Source organism: Formica exsecta, unplaced genomic scaffold (genome assembly GCF_003651465.1).
Source record: "Formica exsecta isolate Colony F162 unplaced genomic scaffold, ASM365146v1 scaffold420, whole genome shotgun sequence".
In the NCBI taxonomy this organism is placed as follows: domain Eukaryota; kingdom Metazoa; phylum Arthropoda; class Insecta; order Hymenoptera; family Formicidae; genus Formica; species Formica exsecta.
In genome coordinates this window covers 26,895-34,238 of record NW_021851440.1, presented here as the reverse complement: position 1 = coordinate 34,238, position 7,344 = coordinate 26,895, and positions in this window count along the sequence as shown.

The following is a 7,344-nucleotide window of genomic DNA, read 5'->3' as shown; positions in this document are numbered from 1 at the left end:
TGCGCGTGAGTTGCATACCGAAGCATTTTCTGCATCTCATCCATCATTATTTGCAGCGTCTGCATTTTCGTCTCGAGCATGATTACTTTTTTCTCAAGTTCGTCTAGTCTATCCTCCAAAAGCTTGACACGTATTTCCATGTACTGTTTGTTTGCGGCATCAGTATCCTTTTATCACCAAGCATCATTCCTTCGTTGCAAAATTTAACACCGTAATCATAATCCATACTGTTATTTTTATCTTGACTCAAAATAGCTCCCACATAATTTTGCCCTAGTGGGCCCAAGTGTGCGCGCAACGTACTTTGACACTCGGACGTTTGTAATACATGTTGAACCGACGTAACAAGCGTTTCAGGCGTGGTTTCGAAAATTATTTCCACAAAAAATCGTCGTAAGACATGTCAGTATTTACATGATCGTTGTATACATGTTTCAAGTTTATACTATCTTGTTTAAATAAAATCAATAAATTTGCATTGTCCCATATAAGATGCTTGGGTATCTTGTCATACGTTTGACAAAGATAGAAACAGTCGACGCTCGAGTGTCGACCCATTGCAAAGTATTCTCTTAACAATTGTGTCTTCGATTTCTTCAAACGGTCGATGATCGATATGAATTTAAAGCTTGACAATTCTCCGTCGCGTCTCAGTATTCGTTCGACAGTTTTCCAGCATGTCACTCACACTTACGTTGACTGGCAAGAGTAGCGTTCTTGCTGTACTTTTCGGCTATAGATTTAAACAATGGCGATTACGAGCTTGGTTTAACGGACTTTGAAACTTATCATACGATATCGAACGTGAATTCTTGGAATAATAAATTTTATTTTGATTTAATTTTATTTTGTTGGGATTCTCGTCAAATCGTTTATTACAACCTCGGAAATGGCACGAATCGGATGTACCGATAAATATTATTAGCGAAAATATTATCCGTGTAGAATGCAGCGTAACCACTGGCCCGTACAGCAATGACAAGCGCGTACACACGATACATGAATTTTCACCGAGGGTGCCGCCAGGATATAAGATATTGGAAACGCCAGCACAGATCATTTATCTACCGATCATCGCACGGAGCATTACTGATTTAACGATACGCATTGTTAATCAAGAAGGACATTTGCTCGATTTTCGAGGAGAGGAAATTACCGTAAGGTTGCATATACGGCGGCGGCAAAAATAAAACGTTTGATAAATGAAATGCTTGTGTTGAACGGAAGCACGGAGCACGCGAGAGACAATATTTTTACGAGGGACAATATTTTTGCGAGAAACAATATTTATGCGAGAAGGCGAGTGACTGCAGTATTGGGTGACAATAATCAGATATCTGGTTACGCTAAAAAGAAGCTCAGCGCGTTGAATCGCGACTTTTTAAAATCATTAGGATTCGTCGTACGAAATACTTGAACAATATGATTGACATCTTGAATATCGGAGGCGAGCCGATCTTTGACGATCGTATCGTCAAGATTGAGACTCATACGTACAATCCATACGCCAACACAACGCTTGGATATTGCGACGAGTTACGGATACCGATACAAGATCAAGATTTGTACACGTTAGCATGTGAAAGTTTTCTATACGTCGAGGGAAGGTTGAGGGTGCGTAAAGTAGATGAAGGGGGAAGAGTGATATAGGGAAACAATTGTGTCGCGTTTATGTTTGAACTTCGCTATGAACTCGACGGTGTGGAGATTGACCGCAACAGAAACGTTGGAATAACTTCCATGATTAAAAACTATGTCTCTCTAACAACCGAGAGAAGCGGGCGATACATGAATATGAGTTTTCGCTCTTGGGATCTATACGAATTTCCTCTATTGCATAATACGACCAAGCATTCGTGGACCGTGAAAGCCGCCTCTCAGCTGGAGAAGCCGCGATACGTGATCTTTGCGCTGCAGACTGGCAGAAAAAATGCTGTGTCAAAAGATATTAATACATTCGACGACTGCAAATTGACCAACGTTAAACTCTATCTAAACTCGGAATTTTACTCCTACGATGATTTGAATTTCGATTTCGATAAGATTGAGATTTTGACGATTGACAGCAGTCGTACATCGTTCTTGCAATCGTACAGTAATATTATCAGCATGATCGCGCCAACGTTTGTGGATCTGCAAGGATTCATTATCGCGCGAAACTTTATCGTGAAGGAAGTAGCGATATTGAGAAATGGATTTGTTTTCTCTCATTACTTTTTTACAAGTCCAGTACCATGGCGTGCGCTTACAAAATCTGAGAGATGTCAAGCTTCATGGCTAATCGGACATCACCATGGACTTTAATGGAAGGATGGAAACGTTCCATACAGCTTTGCTAGGCGTTTATTTCAGTACGCGATGTTAGATTGTGGCGTCAGCCATTTAATTAAAATATAGATGTTACATTTCAGTACATGGGCATAGATTTTAAATATTTGAATGGTGTATAAATAATTGTTTTATTGTTCAATAGTCGTTCAATAGTCGTTTATAGCCGTTCGATAGTCGTTCATAGCCGTTCAATAACCGTTCATAGCCGTTCAATAGCCGTTCGATAGCTGTTCATAGCTGTTCAATAGCCGTTAAATAGCCGTTTAATAGCCGTTCGATAGTCGTTCAATAGTGGTTTTCATATTATAATAATCTGTTATTTATATTAAAATACTCCATTATTTTATTTAAAAGACTTTAAATAGTTGCTTGTGGAAACATGCTAACTTTTGTCTTCTTATCAAGTGTAGAAGGTAAGCGTTCTTTGTAAGTGATACATCCCCTAGTCTAAATGTTTAATCGAGACAATGTCTATCCCATTATGTCCGTCACAAAGTGTCTGACAACGAGTGAAGTACGTTTAAAAAGAAGTAAAGAAGTGAATAAATATTTCGAAAATACCAATGTTTCGCAATAATCTGGTAAGTAGTATTCATTGTCTTTGTGTGCAACATTATGTGTGATGTATATTAATTAATTAATATTATATTTCAGTTCGTGCAAATTGATATCGTGCACCGCCGATACATGCGGTGGATGCGCGGAAATTTGCGTTGGGCGCACGCCAATTTGTGGGGCGATACGCGAGAAGCCCGCGAGTGGGCGAACGTTCACCCTGACCAGTATAACGATATATTTTGTTTGCAACCTCTTTTCCGCCTGGAGCCCTATGAAGAAGAGGAAAATTGGGAAGAGGAAGAGGAAGAGGAGGATTGGGAGGAGGATTGGGAGGAAGAGATTGCGGCTCCAGGAGGATAATGTATGTATCCATTTTAAAAAATTTTATATTATTTGAATTAGTATACTAACAAGACTTGTATTTTTCTGTTTCAGATGGTCACCTTTATATTTCTATTATTATAATTATTATTTTTTTTTTAAACACACACACACACGCACGCACACGCACACGCACCCACGCGCACGCACGCACGCACACACACACACACATACACACACACACATTTACATGATACACACAAATATTAAATAAAAATTGTATTAATCTCCAAAAGTGTCAATTATTTCTGCGCCTCCTTCTTTCCTTTTCTTACTCGTACATGCCTCGCGTTATCTCTCTCCAACGTACACGCGAACGCTTCGCACTATCCTTCTCATAACTGTGTGTTATCCTTTTCCTACACGTGCATGCCTCGCATTATCTCTCTCTCCCAAGTGCATGCGAACGTCATCCTTTTCCCACGTCAATGCGGACGCTATCCTTTTCTTACTCGCGCGCTATCCTTCTCCCAAGTGCATGCGTACGCCTCGCGCTATCTCTCTCACACCTACTCGCGTGCATTCCTTCTTCCCCGCGGGCTCCTTGCCTACCTGATTCGCCGCGGTCCCTCTCTTCCTCGCGGACCCCTCGCCTATCGGTTTCGCCGCGGTCCCCTCCCTCCTCTCCGCGGACCTCTCGCCTACCGGTTTAGCCGCGGTCTCCCTCCCTCCTCTCCGCGGACCCCTCGCCTATCGGTTTCGCCTCGGTCCCCCTCCCCCCTCTCCGCGGACCCCTCGCATACCGGTTAGGACGCGATTCCCCCGCGTGACGTCTACCCTCCGCGCCGGTTTCCCCTCGCCCCTCACCCCCCCCTCAGAGGACCTGAGTTAGAAACGGCCTAGATACACTACTTTTCACAAATATGTCAAGTAATAGCAACACAAGATAATGATATGAATATTAATGTAAATAATGTTGTCCCATCTAAAGTGGAGACGATAAATAAGACAGAATTGATTGAAATATTTGGGAATAGAACAATAATCAGTAGTAGGGAGGGGGGTGTATGACCCCTCGTTTGCGATTTAATAGTACAATAGAAAGCATGCAACGAAGCGAGAAAGCAAAGCGACTCACCATTCGGTCTGTCCGTCGTCTTCCTGGCTTGAGATCCTCCCCGTCCCTTGTCCGAGCTTGGTAGAATTGCACAGGAATCATACACATGCAGGATGCAACAGATGCAATCAGCAAGCTCAAATGCAAATACGGTGGCAAGCAAGTAGGCTGAGAGCTACGTGTGGTCTCGCAGAACTTTCCAGAAATTTTTAAATTCAAAGCAACCAGATAGGCGGATGTGCGTACACGAGGACCTTCCAAACGAGAGTGAGTGTGGCCAAAACCTGGAATGCGTGCCGCGAACGAGTACTTGCTCTTCTATTGATAAAGGTGCCATCGACGGATGGGCAGTGGCAGCACCGATTAATGAGTCACAACATATACAAAAAAATGTTTGGTCAATTTTTATTATTGCAATTTGTTGCCGGTTAGAAACTGATAAATTTCTGTTTATGACTTTTTTATGTCAGATTATTGTAAGTGCCTTAAAAATCGTGGCGACCGTTACGAGGACCACCCTGTAGATCATGATAATCGATCGCGATCTACTGATGTTTCGCGCGAGTCACCGTTAGATGATTGATTTTATGAGCAAAGAAAGCCGAATAATGAACAAAAATTTCAAATGACAAGAATACAATCACAAGCAATAACATAGCCACAATGAATAATAAGAAAGATACTAATTTATGCTACTAAATTATAATAAAACAAAATATTAATAATTACGGACTATTTACAATGCGGTGAGCGCCGAACAATCAGAGATTCCATAATCAAGATCATGATATGTTTTCTGACGCTGCTAGAGGGAAACAATGCACTGCAAATGCGGCGGTTACTATAGCTATGTCTTTATTACATCATGTTTCAAATTGAACATGAAATCTTATTGATACTATTTTATTGATAGGAGATGCGTTGTATGTAACAAGTCTATCAAAACGTAAGAATCCTCGTCTTGTTGAAATCAACAGAGAATTTTAATCAGTTGATGAACTCCACAAACATATTGAAATCTTTGGAAACATTATTAATCTTTTAATTTTTCAGAACAATAGCATATCAGGGCATTTATATAATGACAATAGCGCAGAAAGATTTCCTAATTTGAAAAAAATGCTTCAAATATTTTCTTTCAAAAGCATAATTATGGTATATTAACTGCAAATGAAATTTCTGTTGCTATATTTAAATATTTGATTCGCATTCGAGAGGATCGAAAGGTAGAACAGCTCAAAATGATACAGCATGTTTGATTTGATTTTCAATAATTTTATCAATGTTCAATATGTTAAAAATTATTTTACCAAAACCTTTAAATAATATTTCTATTAGTAATTAGTATATTATAACTGCTATTTATCCTCATATGCATTCTAATACACGTGTGGGGTTGCTAGTCCCCTATCGGGCGCCTCCCCTGGTGGCGCATTGGAGAATGCTCGCCGGCTTGCCGGAGGATACCGGGGAAATAAAATAATGGGGTGGACCAAAACTAGAAAACCAAGCAATGGACAAAACAAATTAGGAGAAAACTACCCCAGGTGGTACACCAGGTAAACTGGAAAATCCATCCACTACGGAGGTCGGCCCCATGGATACTGGCGGAGGGGGCAGCTATTGCGTAAAAATTTGACGTCAAGAATTCCATCCGAAACACCATCATACAAGGAAAAAAATGAGAAACTTCGATTGAAAATCAGTGAAATAGAGTTACTCTGTGAAGAAATAAGAAATGAAATTTCAATCCTCAAATCAGAAAACAAAGAATTAAAAAAATAAATTAAAGAAATTATGCTTTTTGAATTTAAACAAATAATGATACGATTACGGCCTCTACAAGCAAAATTTGGGTTCAATTTATTTTATCATATTATTTTCATTTACAAAATTTACAAAATTTGTGAGACGTTTCGACACTGACTTGTGTCTCTTCAGCCACCAAAAAATTCTTACAAAAATAAGTGATTACATGGAGCAAGTCTATTCATACCTCCGGGCGTGTTCACAAGGCGCAAATGTTAATGTCTATCAACATCCTTTTTGTTTTTTCAAAGTTCATCTTGTAGCACATAGTCCCTGGTTATTATTTGTTTGTGAAGTCCTTGTGTTGTTCGTAGATGAATTTGAACTTCATGTTGGTCAAAACTTATCATGTTGCATTGCATTGTCAAATTAATATCTATCAATATTTCACAAAATTACTGTTTTTATGTAAATCGAATATTACAATTCAAATGTATACTACTTACAAAAGGTATAATTTATAATTTTATCGACCGGGAGACAATTTTTTCAGTTCTAGATGTTAGCTAACTTTGTCATGAATTTGAAATGCGAGGGAACAGCGTCGCGTAGTGCTTATAAAGAGTCTGTTAAATGTTGATTGCGCAGGCAATATGTATAATATTTAACAAATATGACTGACTATTTATGAATTTGGGATATCTAGTAACGGAAAGTATACGTGGTCTCATAATTCTACTTCGTCCATGATATTAAGACCATTTTTTTGTTGTTTTATGAAAATTGATTCCGATATCAATCTTTTATGATAATTGGATTCGTGATCTAATATTTTAACATTGTCCCAATCCATATGGTGGTTTATTTCAATTATGTGTTGGGAAACCACTGATTGTTTTTTGTTTGTCCTGTGTTCGCTGATTCTGGTTTTTAATTGTCTCTTTGTTTGTCCCACATATGACGCATCGTAATCGGTACATTCAATTTTATATATGTATAACATTGTTATGCCTCCGGAGAGGCACGGTAGTTAGGATCGTTTGCCGGAAGGAATTTGGGAATTCGGGCTCCGCCCGAGTAACTCACTGATTTTACTATAAATAAAAATGACACTTTTGTATTCGGAATAAATATATATATATATCTGTTTTATTCGTAACTTGGCTTAATTACAAAGTTCCCGCACGTCACTCGCGTCGCGTATCGCGATAACGGATATCTTGGCGTGCGCGTGTCTGGAGTCGAGTTTCGGTCGCGAGACTCACTCC